We start from the raw sequence: 9,320 nt of genomic DNA, 5'->3' as shown, positions 1-9,320 counted from the left end.
GCCAGCGAGACACATTCCTGCAGGAAATGGAGGCGAGGAGAATTGGTCCATCTCTGCAGGGGTTGCTATTGTCAGGGGCTGCTGCTGGACACCTGTGCAAACTGTCTCTTGCCTAGCCAGATGGCCCAGTGGTTGAGCACTGACCTATGAACCAGGAAGTCATTGTTTGATTCCCAGTCAGGGCACATGTCCAGGTTGTGGGCTCGATCCTCAGGATAGGGTGTGCAGGAGGCAGCCAGTCAATGATTCTCTCTCACCACTGATGTTTCTCTCTCTCTCCCCCTCTCCCTTCCTCTCTGAAATCAATAACAACATATTTTAAAAAACTTCCCCAAAACTCAGTTTCTTGAGAACTGAGGTCGGTGGTGGCAGCAACCGCTAAGCTTGCTGGGTCCTTTGCAGCTTCCGGACCCACCTCCAGCAGCTGCCGGCTTGACCTTTGCTCCCTGCCTTTCTGGCGACCATGCAAGCCTCCAGCGCCCTGCATTAGAACCCTTCCTACTTGGAATACCCAGTGTGGCTCTGGTTTTCCTGCCCAGTGCCCCCGTGGCTGCAATCGCACTCCCGCCTGCAGGGCAGGGCACAGGACTGGGCAGCGAGTTGGGCACCCTCCAAATTGCTGAACACCAGAGCCGGTTCCCTGCTGCCTTTCGCCTCCCGATTTTCTATTAGTTTGCGGTCTACCTCCACGGTGTGCAGAGAGGGAATCGAGGCCAGGGACAGTTCCAAAGGACCAGAATAATGGCATTCTAGAATTCGGAGCCGGAAGGACACACACATGCCTGGTTTTCATTTTACTGATGTGGAAAACAGGCGCAGAGAGGAGAGTGACAGCCAGCTCGCCCCAGAGCTGGGGCTGGAACCCACGCCTGCTGACCTGGACCAGGGCTGGTCGTTGGCCCCCAACATCTCAAACAAGGGACCTCACGTGAGCTTGCCCACCAGGCACAGCCCCCTGAAATGCATCCCGTCTCGGGCTGGCTCCTTGATGTGAGGCAGTAAACACCTGGCTGCCAGGGGAAGTCTGGTGAGTGCAGTGCTTAGCCGGGCGCTCTGGGCTCTGCCCCGGGGGGAGGGAAAACAGGCCGCCCCGGGAGGGGCAGTGAGAGGGGTGGCTGCATCAGATCTGATTCCTAGTGGCCAGCACCCACCTAGCAGAGACGGAACTTTCTTTGGAAGTCTCTTGGGAAGGGACAGAGTACCAGGAAGGCAGGAGAGCTGTGCTTGGAAATGATGCCCTAGCAGTGGCTACCCCAATGCTGCACTCACACTGCCCCAAATGCTGCGCCCCCTTCTGGTGTGGCTGCCCCGGAACATGGCTGTGGCTGCTGTGGGCCCGCTCACAACGAATCCCTCACCTTGCTGTTTTGAGATGCCGGCTCCAGATTCACCGTCTGCTTGGTCCCCTGAGTCTTGGCAGTGAGAGGTGTGACAGGCTCTGAGGCTGGGCAGCCACATGGCTAGTAAATTAGCTGAGGAAGGAAAAGCCCCCGAATATGCCTTTGGGAATGTCTGCGGCTGGGAGTTATCTCCATGACCCCAGGGCCATGGCTACACAGAATTGCTTGTCCTGTGTCCCCAAAACTCCTGGGGAGCCACACTACTTACAGCGGTCCAAGTCATCCCATTTTGCAGATTAGCAAACTGAGACCCAGACGTAAAGCTATTTGCTCAGGATCACTGGCTCGGGCAGAGCCAGCAGCAGGGCACTCTCCCTCCATGGTGGTGGCAGCTCCCACTTAGAAGTGGAGGGCGGGTCCCACTTGTGACACCTGGAAATCAGGAGGACCACGGGGTCACGGCCTTCAGGACTCACTTGGATGAGATGGCAAATGAAGGGTATCTTTGGGGCATCCCTAACAGTCTCCGTCTAAAACTTCCCACCCTCTCTCCACCAGGTTCTCAATCTCCTTCAACTTCTCGTGCAGCACACTTTCTCTGAGACTATGTTTTCACCGGAAGCAGCAACGCCTACTAGCTACGGCTTGATGTATGGTTTCTACTCTAACTCAGGGGATACAGCTAGGATAGTGGGGTCCCTGCATCAGCCTGAAACCATGGACCCCCTGCCCTCTGATGGCCCCTCTACCCGCAGTGAAGTGCATTTTGTTTTGCAACTGGAAACCGACTGCCACGCTAAGTCGACCATGGGAAGGCACCGACCGACTCCTGGCGTCTGCCATGGCCCAGTCCCCACCTTGAAGTCTTGGTGGTTTGTGCTGATGTCACCCGACCAAGATCTGTCATGAAACGGCACCAGGAAGCTCGGGGAATTTGCTGCGAGGGCAGAGGAGGGGCGAGCTCCAGCCTGTTTTATAACACCGGAGGGGACAGCACGTGGGGCACGAGACCCAAGTCAGGAAATTAGCTCTTCTATTCTTGGCTCTGTGATGAGCTTGCTGTGTGCCCTTGGGCAGGTCACTTCCCCTCTCTGAGCCTCAGTTTCCTCATTTTATAAAACCAAGCGGAGGCTCTCCAACCCTCCGCCTTGGGTTTCTGAGGAGCCTGGGATTCTAGCTCGGTCTGTGACCGTGTGTGAAGAAACTCAAGACTGGGTTTCGTTTCATAACTTGGACTCCTCAGCACTTCCCGGTTGGGGCTGGGAACGGGCCTTAGCCCTCACAGACCGCGCTGAGCTGAGTTTCAGGAAGGGCGCCAGCAGCCTCTGCGGTGGGAACCTCGCCCCAGGAGAGGATGGGCAGATGTGGGCTGGATGAAAGCTTCCTCCTGCCGCCCAGGGGCTGTGATTGGCACCCGGGCATCGATGTTTATTTAGACCGGAGCTTCTGCTTTCAGAGGCTCAAGTGTCTTTAGCCCCTGGATTTGATCAATGCAAAACAGTGAAAGCAACAAATAATAATGCCCATTTGCTGGCAATTTCAGTCGTTTGTGGCAATTAATTAGCATAATAGATCCTCGCTGGGACTTTTCTTTTTACCTGAATTTAAAAATGCACCACTCCTCCACCCACCCGATCCATCTGAGAAATTTTCTTCTTCTTTTTTTTTAATGAGGTTTTAACTAAAGCCCAATATCAAAACACCATATAATACTTTTATCTCATTGAAGACATTTGATGCTTATTAAAATATGATTGCTTTAAGGCTTATTTTGATTTTTTTGCCCAAGAGGGTGTGCAGAGCTTTGCTGCTCAGATAATAACAAAGAAACCTTAAACATGAAAAAACACACACATGAAAGGTAATATGTTCCCCATTAGTCCCAGTATCATCTCTCCAGGATTACTGCTTTCCAAATATAGCGTTCGTTTAAAAATAAAAAGGCCGTTTACAGTAATGGGACACTTGCTACTACGTGGGAGCATATGGCCCTCCAAGGGGCTTGCACAATAGCTTTATTAAGCGGGGCCGGCAGGGGAGAGGCTGCCTTAGAAGCCCCCAGCCCGCCTCCTCACAGACCCCCCACATGGGCCACCTACCCTGCCTGACCCAAGGGCCGTGTCTAACAAGCCTTCTATTGCCTCCTCAGGACTGCTTTCTTGTGCATTGTTTCTTCCAGGGATGAAAACGTTCTGGAATTTGACAAGTAATCAATTGGCCGCCACCCAGTAAGAAAAGCGACATCCGGGAACTCTGCATTCTGGCCTCCTGCATGGGGACAGCGTGGCTGCCATCCATGGGAAAGGGCTCCTTTGAGGGTTCGAGGTCCCTGTTGTCCTGAGAGGTTCAGGGGCAGCAAACTGCAGATGGGAAGGTTTAAGCCATTCAGGAAGCGCATGTCTAAAAGCTTGGTTTACTTGACCACTTGACCGAGACATGCTTTTTTTTTTTTTTTTTTTTGGCTAAGGATGGCTCAAGTCCATTTTCAGTTGGATGAACTAGTCCGGCTAAGAGGCTGGAGAGTCATATCCATAGAAGGGCTCTCTCAAGTGCGGGGAGGGCGGCTCCAGCTCGCTTCCCCCGGCTGGCCCGTGTCAAGCACCCACCGGAAGCTTCCAGCTCGCTGAGGGCTCCTGAACAGACTCATGTTGCACGTTTGCTATTTTGGTCCAACAATGCAGGTCCCTTCCGGTTTCAGGAGCCGGTGTCCTGGCACTCATCAAGCACCCAGCTCCGAGAGGCCTCTGGGAGCCAGGCAGCGAGCGATCCAGCCCGCAGGGAGGGAGAAGCTGTCCTGGTTTTAAATCCCCAACCAAATGCCAGCCATACTTGGTTGTCAGCAGAGAGGAGAAGATCAAGAGGGAGCAGTGGAAGGGAGTGGAGAGGGGGGTAACAAGAGCTAAAATTTATTGCCCGGAAGCTTGCGTTGTCCCCAGAGGCAGGTGGCATTGCCCACGGGGCAGGGGGCTCTGCTTCCCTAAGCACTGCCTTTGCCACAGCGAGGGGCATTTGCATGGAGCCAATTACAGTTTGGTCAGGGGCAGGGGGTCGTATCCCTATGTCTGTTTTGGACTCGGAATTTGAGCCTCTTCTCGTTATTACTCTTGAGGTTCTAAATTCTCCCTTCTGGCAGAGAATTACTCATTTCCCCTGTGCTGCTGGGCTACTGGCGGGCCCAGAGCAGAGTCAGCTTTCTTGAACTGTGACCTCATGAAAGGACCAGAGGCCTTGAGGGCAGAGACAGTCCTAGGGTGGGGGAGCTGGGAGAACTGCTTGCATTTGTTGAGCACTTACCATGGACCAGGCTCTGCGCTAAGTGCATTGCACGGCTCTCTCCTTCAGCTCTGGCTAACGGTCATCCTGCCATGCCTGACTTGCAGGGAAGGGAACTAGAGTTCAGGGAGGTTGATTCACTTGCTTATGCTAACACAACTTGTGAGGGAGCGGCAGCCCCCTGGGCTTGGACACCTTGCCAACCTGTCTCCCTAACCTCTCTCTGGCTCACAGTCCTGGGCTCCCAACAGTGGCTCAAAAGCCCCTGGGAGGGGGCAAAGATAGAGTCAATCCTCCCGGAACAAACGCTTACCTCGGAGTCTCTGCATGTTTCTTGGGACCCTCCTTCCTTAGGTGATAATCAACGTTACAGGAGTTGAATACACCAAGCACTCTACTTCCTGAGAGAAGTACAAGTCAGCCCCCGACAGGATCCCTACCCTCCAAGAGTTCGAGTGGGTGGTGAATAGACTATCACACAGAGCCAGAGTGAAGGGTTCCGAGCGTGACAGTTGCCAAGGAATTTGCATCACAAAATGAAGGAGCTGGGATTCCTGTCAGAGATCACCATGGGGAGATAAGGGCCAAAGAGCAGGCAAGATTCCTGCAGAGTCACCCCGGTTGAGAACAAAGCTGGGGCAGAACCCTGAGGCCCCTCCACTCCTAGCCTCTTACTGCTCTTCTGGGTCTGTAGTGGTTTGAGATGAAGAGGGGACCAGTGGGCGGTGAACTCTTCTAGGAACTGGGGACTCGAGTCGGGGGACCTTGGAGGTGTAGAAGGCAACTGCCAGGGGGGCATGTGAGGACCCTGCAGGGAGAAGAGGTGGCACCTCGGCCACGGGGTGTGGACACGGTGGGCTGGGTGGTAGATAGATCGCTTCCCCCAAATCAAGTATTGATGAACGGGGGCTGCAGGGAACCCTGGGTTGAACAGGATGCTGGGAGAACCAGGCTCAATTAGCAGTTTTGGCCAGAACTATGGGGGGGAGGTGGAGGGGAGAAGTTGACCTCCTACTGCATGCTTGTCATCCCTGGCATAGGGGAAGCGTAAGGCATAGTAACATATGTTAAGTCTTTTGGCCTCCAGACTGGGGGCTGGAGGGCGTGTCTCATTGCTACTTATTAATTTCTCTTGGACAGTTTCCCGCTCACTCTGACTCAGGGGTGCTGGTATCAGCACATTTCCCGTGTCTTCCAGGGGACCTGGCCTCTGCCAAAGCCTGGAGGCCCTGCAGGGGGGGCAGCTGGTCCAGCAGTCTTGGGGGGGGGGGGGAGGGGTTGTGGGCAGGGATGAGCGCAGCTGCCAGACTCCATGGGCCACGGAAGAGCCTGTTGTCTCCTGTGGCCATTGCCTGGAGGCCCCGTTCCTGCTGAGTCAGAGCCACTGCAGACTCTGTTCACCTGTAAGGAGTGAGATTTCCCGGGAAACATTACCATCATGGATGAGGGGGCTGCCCAGGTGAGGCAAGAGGGCAATCTAAGAGCCAAAGGTCATGGCTTTTGGTCTAAGAGCTGGCTCTGAGGTACCCAGCCGGGGTCTCTCTTGTCATTTTACAAGAAAATCATTGCAGACCAGGCCAACTCTCCTTTTCCTCTCTTCCTCCTTAAGTTCCAAACCCGAGCTGACACTCCCCACCCCCACGCTCCCCGCTCTCACCCTCCTCACCCCCACCTCCCACCCCCGTGCTCCCCATCTCCACACTGCCCACCCCCACACTCATGTGCAACTGGACCAGCGGAGAGGCAGCAACCCCAGCCCTCGCTTCATTACACGTGCAGGCCACCGCGTGTGGGATCTAGTGATTTGGACATATTTTATTTAACCAGCTTAGTAAAAGGTAATATTCAGCAGCTGTGATCTATGGCAGAATTACAATTTTCAGGGTCAAGGAGGGATTTTGATATTAGGAGGTTGGGCAGAATGGCTATGAAATCTCCTGAGCTGTCTTTAAAAATAAATGAGAAAATAGGTTATCCAAGAGTCATTGTAAGGGAAAAATCAATAGGCAGAGTCTATTCACTGGGGCTCTCAAAAATCCTTGAAATTTGAACAAAAGTTTCACGTTTAGTGGACTGCAGGGTTTGAAACATCAGCTAGAGGCTCCGTGGGTCCACCCTCACTGTGCTGCGCATCCAAACGAGGCGAGCCCGGAGGATGGGGCCGCGTCTCGGAGACCAAATTAGATGGTGAGAGAGAAAAGCATGTTGCTCGAGGCGGGCGGTCCACCCACAAACACTGAGAAATACCCGCTGTGCCGGCAGCAGGCGTGGCCAGTGGCTCAGCATCTCTTCACGGCCCCCTCTTGTCCGACAGGAGGGTGGACGCCACTGTCTTCCTCCCATGAAGTCCACGGAGCCTCTAGGCCCTCCGATGGAACAAGTGATAATTTAGTGGGGAATTATCCTCTTTGGTGAAATCTGGGCTGAGCAGGTGCCCTGAATGACACAAGTTTTCTCCCATTCATTCATTTTCAATGGACAGATCTTTTCCCGGTGTGTCTTCCCATCTCCTTCAGAATGCCGTACCCTTGGCTTTGAACAGGCTCCAATCAGGCCAACCAACCCAGCTGCCTTACCTCGCCAGGTCTCGCTGGGTTGCATTCCCGTGGTGGGCCATCGCCAGGTAGCTGCTGGGTCTCCTTCGCCAGCCTAGGAGCTCTGGGCGAGGCAGAGACACGGCTTTGAGGTTCAAGGCTACTTTCCAATCCCTGGTGCCATGCCTGATGGCTAGGGCTGAAAGGTAATCTTAAAACGTTTTTTGAATGGATACAGAAATGAGTATGTAACTTTTATCGATCTCAGACATTTCTTAGGTATTTTAAGGCCAAAATCATAAGGAAAAAAAACACCCCCACTAGCATCTGTGCACCATGACGTCACAGAGCAGCTGGCTTAGCCAGGACGAGGCGATGGTGACGGAGTATCACCGGCCTGGTGGTGCTTTCCATGGGTTTCCCAACTGAGTTTTCATTTCAGTTCTTGGAGCCCGTGATATTTCCCCCAGTTTTCAGTTAAGGAAACTGAGGCTCAGCGAGCGGATCACCCCAGCTCACCAGTGAGGAAACCAGAGCTGAATCGAGACCTGGGATGGCTCTGGGAAGCCATTTCCCAGAGCAGTTTAAGAAGAAGAAAAACCCCCACCTGTATTCAAAGGCAACCTTGAACATGGTCCTTCCAACTCCCCTCATCTAAGAAGAGACAGCGCCTCTATGCAGAGCACAGAAACTGCAGCAAGGCATGGCCTGAACATGAGTAACTTCCCTTCAGCCCGGAAGAGAGTGAAGGAAAGAGAAATAAATCCAATGCAAAAGATGGGAATAGCGGATTCTGGAATTAGACATTTTATTTAACTCATCAAATAATACAAATCAGTCCAGGAAACAACGATTAAAATGTATCACTTGTGCTAACGACAGGTAGGACCACATATCCAAGCGATCTAATGAAAATAAATGCTGGAAATACATTACTTTGTGGACTACAGCAAATAAATAGATTTGCACACAAAAAACAACCCCGTGGATATCGAAAAAAGTCGTGACTTTCCGGGGAATGAGGCCTCGTGGCACTGGGGGAGACTGGGACGTGAATGAGATGTAGGAAACAGCAGCACCGTACTGACAACAGCAGACATTCTAACTCCTTCCTCGCAGCCCCTCGGTTTTAGGATCAATTTCAACCGACCCCGGAGCCAGGCTCCGAGCACCGCTCCCGACACCCACTGTCTCGGTGATGCAGATAATGTAATCGCGCCGTCATTAGAAACCATGAAATTGCGATTCCTTGGGGAAGGAGCGCGTTGCTCCCTTACGCAGAGAAGAGCGATTCATTAGCGGGTCTGTTTAAAGTGACCATGTTCTATACCGGTTCCAATCCCACTCTGCGGTGGCTCACAGGCCGAATGGATTGTGTGGAGGAAGTTGAGCTGAAGCCAGGAGACATCCCTCAGAATGTAGTGAAGTGAAAGATCAACTTGAAAAAGCGACAAGTTCAAAAGTGATAGAGAGATCACCCACGATAGGGGAAAAGCTTGAGAAGAAGCCAAATGGGGTTCATCTAATTTCTCCTCTTCCCTGGAATGACGTGGACACGTATGCAGTTGGGATTCCGTTTGAGGCAACTTGATCTAAACAACATTCATTCATTCATTCATTCATTCACTCACTCATTCCATAATGTTGCCTTAAAACACCAGTGCTGTTATAGAATTCGGCAGGCTGCTGCTTTGGTCCCATTCAGCCTCGGACAGTTGCTTCTCAAACGTCAAGCAAGGCAGAAGCTGCACTGGAGACCCTGTGAAGGTAGCTTTGGAAACAGTTCTGAAATGGGGTACCTTCCCCAGAAGTAGAATGGAATTTTTTATCATCTCTAAAGGATGACATCTCTCCACCCACTCCTGGCCCCTTGGCACCGAGAGCTGAGACCCCAGGTCGTGCTGGAAAACCACATGGATGGCACAGATCAACCAGGAGTCTGGCTGACATCTTTCTGTTTCACAACTTGCTTGGATGCCAGATTAGATCTCTCTAGTCTGTATGTCTGGGTGCTGTTAAGTGGGGCTGTTAAGTCTTGGGACATAACACCTACCTAAAGGGGAGAGATTGCCTTAGCAGTGGTGGATAAACCCATGTGCCAGGCTGACCCCCTCTAAGAAAGAAGACTGCCTGGCTGGTGTGGCTCAGTGGTTGAGCGTGGATCTATGAACCA

Source organism: Pipistrellus kuhlii, unplaced genomic scaffold (assembly GCF_014108245.1).
Source record: "Pipistrellus kuhlii isolate mPipKuh1 unplaced genomic scaffold, mPipKuh1.p scaffold_m20_p_15, whole genome shotgun sequence".
NCBI lineage: Eukaryota > Metazoa > Chordata > Mammalia > Chiroptera > Vespertilionidae > Pipistrellus > Pipistrellus kuhlii.
Note: the sequence above shows the minus strand (reverse complement) of the source record.